General features: G+C 38.8%; 1 protein-coding gene and 1 pseudogene across 1 annotated transcript in view; both read right to left on the bottom strand.

The window, feature by feature from the left end:
- The window catches only part of LOC139148120 (reticulocyte-binding protein homolog 2a-like), a 581,355-nt gene that overhangs the window by 189,106 nt on the left and 375,660 nt on the right, over window positions 1–16,589 (bottom strand). The window lies entirely within an intron of this gene.
- Window positions 8,927–12,306, bottom strand: LOC139148090 (solute carrier family 52, riboflavin transporter, member 3-B-like; annotated as a pseudogene).

Below are 16,589 nucleotides of genomic sequence, written 5' to 3' on the forward strand. Positions count from 1 at the left end.
CGGGGTGATTGCTCGATGTGAATCTTGGTATTTTCGGAGTAGACATACTCACATACGGAAAGTTGAGTGGATTTCGGGGAACTCGTTCGTTGGCAAGTTGGTCAGCTTGGCAACGGTGGCTTCTTGTTTCAGGGAAGTAGTAGAATAGTATCTCGCTTGGCGACGATAGGAGACTGACGACCCAAAGTCAGTCTTCGCACCGGGTTTGATATCTCCACCATGTCGTGTCATTATATATCGTTATCTCGGGACACTCATAGACAACGAATTGACATTCTAACAAAACCACTGAAGCTGTATATTTGTAAGAAAAGCAAACAGAAAATGTACCCACTGCGAATATACTGAAAAGATTCTACTGTCCTATATAGTTGCCACATTGAGAGTGTAGCAACCTTTTTCTTTTAAAGCCCCTGTAGCTTTAACTCTTGAAATTTGTTGACCTGAAAAAGGTTTCTATTTTCTCCGGTTTTCTTTAAATTCCACAAATTTAAAGGATATAGCTACTGAAAAATTGGACAAGTAAATATAAACTTTAATCGATATTTTGATTTCCCGCCATTTTTAAACAAATATAACAAAAAAAACAAAGCATATAATGTCCCAGTGGAAAACATTCAGCACTATGCATTATATTGGACTACTCTGTTGTTTCTGTGAAGATTCCAATGCATATATGCACGACCTACAGTGTTTTTGCTTTATTTGCATCTGGGCGCCATTTTATGTTTGGGCAAACGTTTATTATTTATTTTGCTCAAAATTGCACATGCAGTCCCAGTGGACAGTTTCTTATACTTGTATAAACACCCCTCAATGAGTACATTCCCACGAACTTGTTTTAATTTGGAAGTGAAATCACAAAAATAATGCCAAAAGATACAGCTATTGTGCCTTTAAGTTGGTATGTGGGTCAGACCGTTTCAAACTTGAACAAATCGCAAACAGTTGTTCACACCTGTTCTAAAATATGCGGTATTGAATGTGAGAGCACGAAAGTACTGTGTGAGGACAGAGCTGTTGCTATGGCTATAAAAATTACTACTTATTCTTCCAACGTCTTAGCTCAGCATTTTGAGGAACTTCCTTCAGGTCTCAGATAGAAAACTTTGGCTTTGAGGACACGCCATGTTCCTTCTGCTGTTAGACTACTTAATCAGATACTAACTTAACGTTGTGTCTGAAGCTCGAAATGAATTTTGTGGCGTATTGTTATTGAGCATTATGCGTACTTTTGTGATTTTACAACGCATAATTTACTACTGTATTCATACTCTTACTGTTTCGATGTCTGTGCCGTTGCAAGACTAAATGCATTACAAGTTCCTTCAGGGATAATAACGTTTAAAGTTTAAGTATACGTTAACTTTAAGTTTAAAAATAAAAACGAATCATACTTCAATCACGCTACAAAATTACGACAAAATGAATGCTTACAGTATACTACTTCCATCTCTTCAATTTCTTAAGGTAGAATGCGCTATGCGGGAACAGCTATTTGGGCTCTGAGATTTTTACAATTCTTTTCTGATCTACCAATTGTTGGGGCTCATTTTAAAGCTCTTGGAGTAAGCTCAGACAAGAAGTAAAACTGTTTTTTGTCTTAGTTTGTTGAAAATCAAAAATTTTATTTTCCCGATATAGCTAACAAAGGGATGGCGGCCATTTTGAATTTCATAAATCTGTAAATGTTACCCAGTAATTTGTTACTCTAGAACCAAAATTTGCGAGGTGACTCCTGATTTTCATTTTTGGTTTGGTAGAAAAAATGGTTAATAGTTTCATTGCGGAAAGTTTTCGCAAAAAAGTGTAAGTCTTCCATTTTCGAGGCATGTACTACCTTCAAGCTCCACAAAGCTCAAGACTTTTCGGGGGTCTTGGGTTCAACGAGGTCTACATGTATGTCTAGGTCAATGAGCATGAATGAATGAAAAACAAATCTTACAGTAACTGCAACTATGACAGAATGAATGCTTACCAGGCGCTTACTACCTTCAAGCTCCATTAAAGCTCCAGACTTTTGATTCAAGTGTGAGTTGTTTTATTTTTGCTGAACATAGATCTCGCTGAAAACATAAATTATAGAGATGAGCCTCACTTATCTTGATTTTTATCGTTTTTGTTGACATGATCACTCATATTTTCATCGTTTCCCAGCAAGAGTTTTTAACGGGACATATAACTCATGGTGTTTAAATACGACCTTGTTAATTCACTGAAAGAAAGCATTTAAAAAGACACATGTTCAAAAACCTTGGGTTTTGCTCCATAAATCTCATCAAATAAGCGAAAGGTACTGCACTGTCACTGTACACAAAAATGCCGGACAAAGGATTTAGTCGGACAGTAACTGTTATGCAAAAATTCCCCAGCCAAAGAAAAAAACAGTGACGTTTTCTGCCGACTGAGCATGCACTCCAGTGAAACTTGAATTGCACTCCTAAGTTCATGTTGTTCTTGAGTTGAATGACCAACAGTCCCATTAGCCAGAGTCCGATCTCTGAAGTGTTTACAGGTAAGTTACGTCTGTTTGACCATTCTTTTCTAGTCACGAACGTTTTGATACATGTATGCTCCGAGTGTGTCGTGTGTCTGTCTGTCTGTCGGCAATGTCAGATCTCGCGATGGAACAGGAGTAGCTTTGCGAGTCCAAAACGGAAGGGTCAGATACCGCATTGATATGCATTGATAATGGTACAAGGATATGCTTGAATTCATGCCAAACTTGACCTGAATGGCAATTTGAACTACAATAGGCACAAACGACCTTGACCGGCATAGGAACGTGAACAGTCCTCAACCTTTTATTTCTCTTATATTGTTCCTCAGGTTCACTGCCGTAAGTCAACCCGTGCACTGTGAAAAGTGAAGTGGGACAAGCGAGTTCGCTGAACTCTGACTCAAGGTCACGTTGATGCAAAAGTTCATTACATCATATATATTCAAATAGGTGGATAACTTAGGCCGCGTTAAAAAAAAATGGTGAGGGGGGGGGGCTGGAGGAATCGCGATTGAAATCTTATTTTTTTCAGATCCCCCCTCAATACCCTTAAAAATTTTCAAGTCCCCCCTCAATACCCTCAAAAATTTTCAAGTCCCCCCCCCCAAAAAAAATTACCATATAGCCGCATATTTATTAGGAATGCACGCAGAGTAAAAAAAACATGTAATGTGTCGTTCTGCACGCAAATGTTCAACACTATCTCTTATCAGCAGGTTGCAGAGCCATATATCTAGGGCAAGTTCTTCAATTGATTCATTTTTAAGTGCATCAGTGAACGTTTTGGATTTCTCAGTGTAAGCACAGTGACCAACCAAAATGTTTTTCAAAAGTACAAGATATATACAACTTAGATGAAACTTATAAATATATTTACGAAATTGACAATACTGGAAGGTTAAAATATTCCATGAAATTAATGTTTCATCTCAGAAATTTTGGGTGTAATAATGGCAAATTTGATAAAAAATAAAAGATTCCATTTAGTCACACACCTCCTGTAAAAAACGAATGCTCCCTTAGGGCAAAAACTGCACAAGTGACGGTCAGGAAGCTATGTACAGCTGTTAATTTTACTTGATGCGCAGTTCACATATCGATTCTCTTTTGTTTCTCAGGAAAGTTTCACTCAATATACTTCCAATCCCATCCCTCTGTGCTAACAATATATTTAAGATCCCCCAAGTATAAAGTCTGGGGTTTTACCCTACCCTCTGTAGATTCTCCAAGAAGTGTTTGTGAACCCTGCCTTACGTAGTTAACTGTTATTTAAATAACTTTTGTAACTACCACTATGTTACACAGCTTGGAGTTAAAGGTTATTCAAATAATTTTGTAACTACCTCTATGTCCACAACTGGCCATTGTCCACCGCATCTGATTGTCAGAAATAACTGATCGCAAGTATTTACATTTGATTTCATATTGACACGATTTGAACTAATTTGGGATATTTGTAGGTTCATATTTTTCGAATTTCTCAAAAGTGTTGGTGCCGTATAGCTTTAATGTTGCAATATTACAAAGTACTTAGGCCGCGTTCAAAAAAAGTGGTGGGGGGGGGGGCTGGAGGAATTCAGGGGGGATTCGAAAATTTTTGGGGTAGTCGAGGGGGGGGGACTTGGAAGTTTTGCTCTGCCTATAGGGGGGACCTGAAAATATTTTGACTCCTATCATTTTGATGTCGTCCAATGGTTATAATGTTAGTAATAATTAAACAAAATCTAGAACCGGTTTGTCATATTTTATGTCTTTAATCTCGAAAAGGTCTAAAAATGTCTAAATGCCATTAAATTTTCGTAGAACAAGTTGGCCCTGTAATGGGGCAGGAGCTACAACTGTTGATAATTTTTCAATATTTCTATGCAATGTATCAAACACAGTTTCTTGGTGTCTCTCTACAGCATGCTGAAAAACACAATATTCAGTTTGTCAACAAAGCCCGTTTGTCTAAATATTGGTGATAATTGAATGATGCAAATGCACGGTACACGTAGGCTGTGTTGGCAAGCTGAATACTGGATAGCTCAACATTCTGTAGGGAATAGAACAAGAACACAATTGTATAAACTGAACAAAAATATTGTCAAAATATAAAGTTAATACAACTACTGCCCTGCTACTACATACTGGCAGTGACAGTGATACATGTAGCTCTGACTCTGATGTAGTTTAAGAAGAGTTTCGGTCATAGGACACTCAATTGACAGTGAAACATATATCTACTTATACACAAGATCCAGCCAGAGAGCAACACATAGAAGACTAGGGGACTAACAGTTACCATGGATTTTTGAATTCTGGCATATGAGAACAATCAAATATTAGAGAAAAAAGATGGGCTCACCATAATTGATGGTGATGATGAAAAGTCAGTTTTTCTAAAATCACTTAAAATCAATATATAAAACCATTCATTTCAAGTTCATGCAGTGAATGAAATTTTCACATCTCATTGTACCAATAACACAAAAGTAAAACTTTGAACAGTAAAGACTCTAATTTAAATGGAAAAATGTGTGACTAAATGGAATCTTTTATTTTTTATCAAATTTGCCATTATTACACCCAAAATTTCTGAGATGAAAACATTAATTTCATGGAATATTTTAACCTTCCAGTATTGTCAATTTTGTAAAATATTTTATAAGTTGCATCTAAGTTGTATATGTCTTGTACTTTTGAAAAAACATTTTGGTAGGTCACTGTGCTCATTTTTTCACAATTTGGTTAAACGTAGCTAGGAATACATAATTTTCATACTCTCTCATGATTGTCATTTTGTGTGCTTTTCAGCTGGTGCCATTGAACTGGCCAGAGTTGGATAAACTCAAGTCGGCTTAGACTGAGAAATCCAAAACGTTCACCGATGCATTTAAAAATGAATCAATTTAAGAACTTGCTCTAGATATATGGCTCTGCAACCTGCTGATAAGAGATAGTGTTGAACATTTGCGTGCAGAACGACACATTACATGTTTTTTTTTACTCTGCGTGCATTCCTAATAAATATGCGGCTATATAGTAATTTGGGGGGGGACTTGAAAATTTTTGAGGGTATTGAGGGGGGGGGGGACTTGAAAATTTTTAAGGGTATTGAGGGGGGATCTGAAAAAAAAAGATTTCAATCGCAATTCCTCCAGCCCCCCTCACCATTTTGTTTGAACGCGGCCTTATGAAAACAGGTGTGTAATGTAAAAAGAAAAGTAGATGAGATTACATTTGTAGATTAAATCAACATAACTTTACCATCCAATTATCCCAAATTAGTTCCAATCGTGTTTATTATGAATAAACTAAGAAGCAGGTGTAAGTCTGTGCCATAGCGCTTTGCTTCCAGCCTGGTCGCTCTCTCTGTTGCTTCCACGAAAACAAAAATAAACGGACATATTTATACCTTGACAAAAAACAATAAATCAGGCGAATCCCATTTGTTTTGTAGCCTGCGAACATTGGTGCTTTGCTATTCATGAGAGTACATTGATCAGTGTACAAGGAGTGTACAGGTGAACTGATAAAAAAACTACAATAAAATTGTTAATTTTCGCTCTCAACTGCTGCATATTATTCAGTCGGAGTGATTTGGCGGAAGAGCGTTCAACTCTAATTTTCTCCGAGTCAATATTTGCAATGGCCACCGCAGACAGCAAATCGTTGATTCTGAGCATGCGTATGCACATTTTCTGCATGAAACGGAACATCCGATCACTGATTATCACCGTCGACTGGACATTACTGCATGTTTCTCCCTTTTACTTATCAAGCACACCAATTTTGCATTTCATTTTGCATGAACACCCCAGGGTAGCGTTCATTTATTATGGCTAGGGATGGCTGGACCAAAATGCAGGTCATTAGTGATCGAAAAACTGCAAGGGGTTCTTATTTCACAAAGTACAGGGGGGGGTCACTTGATTTTAAGAAATGTCACACAGTTTAAAAAGTATGCTAAATGTGATCGTCTGCATTTTGATACTGTCAGAAGTCGTCATATTGCTATGAACAATTCAGTGCATGAACAAGTTTACAAGACTTGTGTTGTCTTACAATATCTTTGACCATCAGATCAGAGTGGAATTGATTGGTTTCCGACATGTTTCGGCTGAAGTAAAGCGATAAATAGTTGGAAGGAAAATAATAAATAAAGACCTGCTATTGTTAACAAGTTTATTTTGTGCTGTATTATAGCTGTACTATTGATATTGTAATGATAATAAAGAACATGTGAATGTGTGTAATTCGGCCATATAGCAAAGCTATGTGTCAAAAGTGAATCGAATGAACTTGATTGGACTTCGAAGGTAAAGTTAAACTAAAATTAAGTCACACTGAGAGAGTATAGATTTGATCAGACTTCCAAGGTACATTTGACATACTTGCGTTTACTCCTGTTGAAAGTTTGATGATCATGGCGTTTTTATATCATACTTAAATTTCGTCATGCTGGAAGTTTGATAAGTGTAACATATAATATGGAGTACATTTGTGTATTTATAAATGACCTCTGTGTATGTCAAAGCCGAATACTCTGACTTTGAGCAATTACAACATTGATGGATGAACTTTGTTTACCGCAAACATTAGAAGCATGATAAGAAACATCAAATGTATATAGCATACACAAATTTGTATTAATACCTTTATTTTTTATTTTTTCTTCCATACCACATTTAATATACATTCTTTCTTTCTCACACGGTGTCAGCTTTAGTTTGATAGAGATTTTTTTCAATGCTATTGAGAATCCCCTACCACACCTACGTCTTGCTTTGGGGCCCGTTGAGTATCTCTTCGAATTATAATTACATTTTGTTACCTAATATGGCCAAAAAATACATGTATTATCTGATTAATATATTCTGCAACTGATATATCAAACTTCTGTCATTGAATTTAAACAGTAAGTCTTTCTTTAAAGTGTCCTCAATGACCTAAAATGTGTCCTCAGATGATCTGATGATTATATGCTTCCACTCCTTTGTCCGACTACTTTATTGAATTGAGGAGATACTTGACTTCAAAAGTGTCCCAAAGACCTCAAAACTAATACTGATGACTATATACTCCCACTGCTATATAAAACTACTTTTCCGTAATTGAAGGAATTAATTTGACTTAAAAATGTGCAAGGTGATATGTGAAGTATCAATTACTAATAGGATTATGGTACACTTCCACGGCTTTGTCTGACATTTGGTATTGAATTGAACAAATATCTTTGACTCTAAAAGTGTCCGAAAGACCTCAAAAGTGTCCCTGAATAATTCTGATGGTCATAAGCTCACACTACCATACAAAATTACTATCACGTTAATCGAAGGAATGCATTTGACTTAAAAATGTGTCAGGTGACCTGTAAAGTGGCTGCATCGAAAAGCATCACGGTACACTTCAACTTCTTTGGCCAACATTTACTATTGAACTTCTTTCACTCCCGGAGTGTCTCTGTGACCTCAGAAGGTAATTCTAATGTTTATACTAGTATGTTCCCACTGCTACATTCAACCGCTTTTGTCTAATTGAAGCAAATTATCTCCAACTGCGCCTCTATAGTATATGTTTTTGAAAACGTTAGACCTCATCTGACTTGATTCTGTTCCATGCCCTAATGTTGTATTTTTACATCAAAACTTGAAGTATGAAATAACAACAATAATTGTGACTTCATAATATCTCTCTTAATTTTAAGGTGGGTTTCTTTTTGAAAAAGAATAACCCTCCCCTTGATAATTCTGTCTCGAGCCCTTCTCCTGTATTTCCCTTATCCATTCATGCATATAAAAGCAGCGATTAGTATGACTTCAAAAATGTCCATATGACTTCAAATGCGTTCATTTTGTAAAGTGGGTATATTGGAATATAGACACTAGCCCTCACCATTGTTAAGTCTGTCCTACGTCCTTGTTTTTCATACTGTATTATTATCCAATTTGGAGTATTAAATAGCAGCTAATACAACAAAAATGTCCATGTGATGACTATAAAAGTGTCCCATTAAGCGGTGGGTATTGTTAGATTAGAGTTTAGCCCCCTAACTTACTGCACATTGCGTACACTTTCGACAATCATTCCCTAGGGCATTCCTTGTCTATTACTCTCACATACAATGGGGTGGTTCGCAAGTATGTCACCGAAGACACGAGCTGGGAATGCCGTAATCGGACGTAATCGCAAGTGCCGCTCCTTGCGGTTATCCCTGTATGTACGAGAGACTACACCAACAGGCCTGATAGAAAAGGAACAAGGAGACTAATAGAAAAGGAACAAGGAGACTAATAGAAAAGGAACAAGGAACTGTCGACAGTCTATACGCACTGGGACATGTTTGAGGTCAGGGACACATCTGAGGTCTTAACAGATATATTGTAGATTTTACGTTATCCTTCTGTTTGAGTTCCGCATACGAAATATTATATTCCTCTGGCATAAGCAAAGGTATTGTTGAAAAATCTAACCAGAAAAGCTTTTGATAACACTTCAGTAAATACATTTGTACTCTGTGAAAATAGACGCAGTCTATGAGTCATCGCGTAGGTGCCTAGTTGTAGCAGGTATCGTCACAAGGGTTGTTGGACGTGAACAGATCCATGTTGTTGAGCACGGTGAAGATGATCACCGATCCGATGAGAGAACCGATCTGAGAGGAAACGCCGTACCAAATCAGCGCCTTCCGTCCGTGCTTTCGGCAGAGTATGCAGATCACAACCTCGGCGTAGGTGAAGAAGACAGCGTTCACTATCCACGCTACAACCTACAGGGAAATGAAGAAAACGGCAAACAAGGTAAAACACAGACCAACTATGAAAGCAAATGTGAAATTTACAGTAATTTTTTACTGACAGAACGGCCCCTTTCTTATACAGGAACACATGTTAAGACCTACCTGACCTCAAATTCTCCTCTCTAATTGTGAGTCGAAATTAAACTTCCGGTGACACCCCTACTGAAACTTAAAGCGTATTATATCATACCAGTATATTGATGGTGCAAAAACAGCGATCTGATTGGTCGAGACGCGAAAAGAACCGTGGTATATTGGCGATATACCACGGCAGGCATGCGCGCTAGCTCTTAGCTTGAGATAAATTCCTCTTATGACGTTCCACGCCAGAATTTCAATATACTGTTATGATATAATAGCAATAAATCACATCCAGCGACGGTATACCACTCGATTTTTACCATTTCACTTCATATATACACTCGCTAACGCTCGTGCATATATGTTGTGAACTGGTCAAAATCTCCACATGCTCATTCCGTGTCGCGATTCGCCAGAATACGTCACGTGACGAGAAAATAGATACGTCTAGTCCCCAAAGGATCGACAAAAGTGACGTCAGAGGGCGTTTTTTGAAAACTTATTTCCCTAGGGAAATAGTTCTGACCAAATTTGGAAAAGTGCCCAGTCACGTGACCGTAGTGTCGTCTGCAGCTTTGCAACTATGGCGGGTGACTGGAACGTGATGTGCGTCCGGGATAGGTGACGACACTTCTCTCAAATAGATTTTCCAACATTTTCCAACATTCCAACAGCGTAGGAACTTGAACAGCTCATCGACGGAAAAGATTAGTCATTTTCTCGTCACGTGACGTATTCTGGCGAATCGCGACACGGAATGAGCATGTGGTGTGTTATAAATACGTCTAGTCCCCATTGAATCGACAAACGTGATATCAGAGGGTAATTTTTAAAATGCTATTTCCCTAGGGAAATAGTTCAGACCAAATTTGGGAAAGAGCCCGGTCACGTGACCGTAGTGTCGTCTGCAACTTAGCAACAATGGCAGGTGTGTAGAACGTGATGTGCGTCCGGGATGAGCGACGAGCCTCTCTCTAAAACAGATTTTCCAACATTTTCCAACATTCCAACAGCGTAGGACTTGAACAGCTCATCTACGAAAAAGATTCAAGTGCCACCAAGGATTGTTGCTAGGTATGCTTAGGATATTTTTTGAAAGAAAGTGGTACCACGTACAACTGTAAGCGCTGTGGAAATATCGATGGATTGTCGCGGAGCTAAATATCAAAACACATTAAAAACAATAACATAATACAACATGAGCATGTATAAAACACCTATAGCCTGGTCTTTATTCGGGCTATAGCGCCCGTCTATTACCCTTGTGGCCGTGTATTACCAGAAACACATCGCTACACCCCTTGGCCTACGGCCTTGGGGAATAGCGATGTGTTTCTCGTATCACACGGCCCCTCGGGGTAATTGACGGGCGCTATAGCCCTCATGACCAGGCAATAGGTGTTTAATATACATCATGTATCTCCAAAGTAGATTCTACCGTTAGAACAATAAAAACAAACTCTGTAGTGAAACATGAGGCCTTCGAATTCTCCATTAAAAATTCATAAGGTAAAAATTTAAAAAAATAAAATTAATTTTAAAAGATTCAATAATTTCCATAATCCCATTTCAGCACAAGCTACAATGATATAACGTGCGAATAGCTTGTCAAAGGGGATGCTGCCTCCAATCGAACCCGTTTGAACACTTTACAAAAACCTACCACCAATGCCTCTCCCCAGGTGCTGCCGCATAACACCGGCGTAGGACTCAGCAAAGCGAGGTAGAAGATGTAGCCTCCCGTAGCGGTGCCACAGAGGGCGAAAAATCCAACCACAGATAGTTTCTTGCTAGGCACGAAGTGGGCTACAAGGACGATGAACGGCTTCACCAACAGCGAGAGTGTGATGCAGAGATGGTAGGCCACGTTGCCGTAGGGTAATGCGGAGTAGGACTGGACTGACGGAAGGACACCGTTCTTGAGGCCATTCAACCACGCTACAATAATCAGCAAATACGCCCAGGCCGAAATCGACAGTCGTGTTGTAGAGGTTTTGTTGGTATCATAGTCTTGCACGGTGCCATTGGATTGAGCTGTACCCGAAATATCGGTAACAGAAGTTTCGCCATCCAGATCGACTTGAACACCTTTATTTATGTATGTGAAGTCGTCCCTGTCCTTGCTGATGGACATATTATTTTTGGATTTTGCATCACCTTTTTCAGAGATGCGCTCATTTGGTACTCGATGCTTTGTAGCAGCCGGAAGGTGGTTCAACATGACAAAAGCTATAAAGCTGCACAGGAGTATGGCGAACAAAATCAGAAAGAAACCTTGCACAGAGAATCTGGCGGGTGGATAATAAAATGTGAGCTCGTATTGAGTGATGTTAAGGGTTTCATTAACAAAGGATACAGAGTCATTGCGACACTCCGCGTTGCCACCGACACCTTGACTAAGTGCGGCAAGGCTAGGAATTAAGCCCGTTAGTTCTTCACCGATAAGATATGCTGTCATATAGCCAGCGGGATATATTGACATGAATGATAAGAAAGACACAGATGATGTGCAATCTACAAGCGCAAGGAGCACGGCGAGCGATAGGAGGGCTGTGCTGTGCTCACTGCCACCAACGACAGAAGTGCGATGCCAGAGGAAGGCGAGCAGGAGACAAGAGATACCGCCTACTGAGATTATCAAGTAATGCGACGGTTCGTGAATCTGCTGACGATTCCAAATGTCAGAGGACCGACATTCGCGATTTGGATGATGATTACAAGGTAAGACGGGAGATCCCAGCCTTCTGGTAGGCGATACACCATCAGCGGTAGTTCCGTCCACAGTCCATTGATGTCAATCCAGGATGCTAAACCAAGCAAGCACACAAGTATCTGGACAGTCAGAGACAATTTCTCTCTCCCAGATTTCTTCTCCGTCATCCTCTGCAAATTTTGTTCTGCCCAAAAAAGAAAAAAAAGAAAAAAGAAAAAAGAAATAAAACAAAAAAGTGATGCTCACTTTCCGTGACAATTTTCACTCTGTAATACCCCCAAGGATATTTTGGCAATCCCTTTACGAGGTTGTCTCCTCTGGCTCATTATATACTTCTTCGATGACAAGGATATGACATAAAAACGTCAGCTTTAAGCGTAATCTTATTGTTTGGTGTGCTTTCGATTCGTTATCGAAAGGAGGATTTGGCCGACTAATTCTTTGCGCTTTTCTTTCAAAATTTGTAAACCGTTAGGCCCAATCATTCAATAACCCCCTCCCCCTGCACACCATTGTTAGGGTAAGTCTCAATATCTTGATTTTTCGATAAAATTTAATTATTCTTTACGCGGAAGCTACAATAAATAGTGACGTTTAACAATCATGATCACCTACGGTTTCTTGACCTAGTTCCACCTGCGTTTTGGAATACTCCAGCATTTGGTTTGCCAGAGTGTCAATGTGTGACGTATACATTTATTGTTATTGTTTCTTACAATTGAGCTCAAGTCCAGACCTGAGTTCGATAATCAACACTGACAATATACGCAGGAAACACATAGACAATGATTGCTGACAGGAGCTGAGCACATACTACTAGGTATCATGTCAACACGCCATGTGAAGGAGAAATAGAAAAAGTGGTTGAAACAGGCAAAATAAATAAATAAATAAATAAATAAATCGCCGAAAATTACAGTTTACTGGGCTATATAAGTATATTTCCGGTGCAACTATCTGTATTTTGTTTGGCATCACAGCCAACCAATTAATGGCATTACACTTTGTATCAATAAAAATCTTGTTTGAGAGAGTTCTTTTCGAAGATTGTGTTACGTACGCCTCGAAAATTAAAAAAAAATCTGCAAGCTATTCGATTGCGCACATCTCTGGCGTTGACGTCATAATTTGTTTTGTACAGTTTCAAAATGATTTGAATTTGTTTCCCTAGCCCTGTCTTTCTATTCTTCTCTGAATACATAGTGTCCCAGATTCCTTAAATCGTAATGTTTCCCATGTTCCCCTTAGTTAGTAGACCTAAGTCATATTCACTGCTTTCTGCACCGCATTGCCACCGTGCGAGCAACCCTTTACATTTTCAAATAAATGTATTTTCCCGAGGAAAAGTGCATTTAGGCTGGAATACCGTCAAACAAAAAAAAACTCAAAAAATGTAAGGTGAAGTAGGGGTCATGAAAACGGCTAGTTGCTTGGACCTTAGCCAAAGGGGAGAAAAGAGACCTGCATGTTGTACGCAGGAACAACTCGCCTGAATCGGCACGGTAGACCCTAGAATAACTACTCCCATTCCATCGCGAGATCTGCAATTTCTGCCCAACTGACATACAAACATACTACACATGTAGGAAAACGTTCCTGACGCGAAAAAAATGCTAAAACAGGCGTAACTTACTGTAAACACTTTGGAGATCAGACTCGGGCTGGTCGAACTGTTGGTCCAAGGAGTGCACTGCAAGTTTCGTTGGAGCGCATGCTCAGTTGGCAGACAAAGTCACAGTCCCAATTGGCTGGCGAACTTTTGCACCATGATGGCAGTGTACAGGGCTGCTTTTCTCTATGTTCAGTGACCGTGCAGTATCTGTCACTATTTCGATGACAAGATTTATGTAGCAAAACCCCATTTTTTCTCCCTCTCTTTAACATGTGTTTTTTTTTTGAATTCCTTTCCTTTAGGAACTTCAGCTCTCTTTTGACGAGGTCGTAATTAAACACCATGGATTATATTTTGTCCTGTTAACACAAGTCTTGCTGGGAACTGATGAAAAAATGAGTGATCATACAAAAACGATAAAAAACCTTGATAACTGAGGCTCATCTCCATAATTTATGTATTTCAACAAGATTTATATTCTGCAGAAAATAAAACAAATCATACTTCAATCATCCTTCAAAATCAAGACAGAATGAACGCCTACGGTATCTATTTCCACCAGCTCTTTTCAGCTTCTTAAAGTGGAATGCGCCTCAGAGCTGTTTAGACTCAGATTTTTACAATTCTATTCTTATCAACCTTTTGTTAGAGCTCATTTTAAAGCTCTTGGTGTGAGGAAAGAATTCACCGTCTTAGTTTTCTGAAAATAAAAAAAAATTATTTTCCCGATAGAGTTAACAAAGGGACGCCGGCCATTTTGAATTTCATGTATCGGTTAATGTTACCAGGTAATTTGTTACTATGGTACCAAATTTTGCACAGGTGACCCCTGATTTTTATTCCTGGTTTGATGAGAGGATGGTTGAAAGTTTCATTGAGGAAAGTCCAAGCAAAAGTGGAAGTCTTTCACTTTCGAGGCGCGTACTACCTTAAAGATCCCTAACTCCAGAATTTTGGGGGGTTTTGTGTACAACGACAACGAGACCTATCAGGACAATGAGCAGGAATTACATTGTCCTGACAGGTCTCGTTATCGGGTGTCACGAATTGAACACGGCCGATGAAAGATGTTTCGCCGCTTACAGCGATTCGATCCGCTTTGCTGTCATATACAAAAAATACCTTTATTCTGAGTGCAGCGGACCAAGGCTTTTAAGCCCCTCTCATGATGTTGTTGCACAATACAGCGCAATACGAACAACGTGAACAATAGTATGCAAACGATATATCATACGTGAGTGTACGTGCTTGTGGGTCTTTATTTGTACTTTTAAAACACACTGAGACAGCTCCCCTCTACTGTCTATGTTTGAAACGAGATCTATGATAAGTCCAACGACCTGCATTTACTCAAAAACCTAGTGGGCATATAAGTATCAAAACATATAATAAATCGAAGGACTAAACATGAGCAGATCGTCGCGCTAATGGTAGGCTTTCGCGAAGATCGTTGGGTGAACGCCTTGGCCAGCCAGTAACTCAGTTGCCGAGAAAGGCCAGGCGACTGGGGGCCAGCCTATCGAAAACCCTTTGACGGCAACGATATGTCAAGCCACAGAATGCGACCTAGGTTCACTTTTCAAAAGAAGTCACGGGAGATCTTTGCCAAACTGAATTTGAAAACAACCTTTCTCATTTCAAGTACACTACATAGGTACGACGTAAACATTCTGGGTGAGGTTTCGTTATGGCGTTTGGCGGTGGTGCTGTCTTACCGCAAAGCGACCGGGCTTGAATGATGTGAAGGACGAATTCAACTGGTACTATTTCATTACAGAGGGTACAAACGAGGACTACAAAGAGACTTGCACTTGCACCTTGACCATGGCCATTATATGGATTGAAGTCTTCTCATACACAGAAGACAGAGGTCAACACAGTAACAGTACCTTGTGTAATGAAAATAGGTTGGAACTACTTGAATAACTGCACGGTACTGATGTGTTTAAAAACACATGCGTTCACCTATTCTTTCATTTTGCTAGTATACGTAGTCTTCAGTATAATGTTATTGCGACCCAAGCGACATTTTTGGGCACGCACCAAACGCTTACAATCTCCAATGCAATCAAAGTTGAACAATTATTTCAAAACAATTCGAACATTAACAGAATAAACTGACTCTACGGTAAAGGAAATAATAGTATGTCTTCGAGATGCACATACGTACGTACGTACATACATACATACATACATACATACATACATACATACATACATACATACATACATACATACATACATACATACATACATACATACACACACACACACACACACACACACACACATACATACATACATACATACATACATACATACATACACACACACACACACATACATACATACATACATACATACATACATACATACATACATACATACATACATACATACATATGTACATACATACATATGTACATACATACATACATACATACATACATACATACATACATACATACATACATACATACATACATACATACATACATACATACATACATACATACATACATACATACATACATACATACATACATACATACATACATACATACATACATACTTGAGAGCAGCTGTGCAAGAGGGACGTAACTCAGGTTTTCAGCAAATTGAATTAGAGGGGAATAAATGTTTTTAAAAGCCTCAAACTCTAAGATTTAATTTTTTGTGGTTAATTGTTTTATGGGCATAGGGTAATGTCATAGACATATAAGATTTCATAAATGAATGTTGTAATTGTGTAGTCATTTTTACTTCAATTGATATGTAGTCATTTTTACTTAAATTGATAAACTGTGGAGTACGTATATCTTGCACTGTAACTCATGAGTCGCGTCCTTTATCCACAGGTCGATTTTCGTTTTTGATGAAACAATCCTCAATAACATCATTA

This window comes from Ptychodera flava, chromosome 13 (assembly GCF_041260155.1).
Source record: "Ptychodera flava strain L36383 chromosome 13, AS_Pfla_20210202, whole genome shotgun sequence".
Classification (NCBI taxonomy): domain Eukaryota; kingdom Metazoa; phylum Hemichordata; class Enteropneusta; family Ptychoderidae; genus Ptychodera; species Ptychodera flava.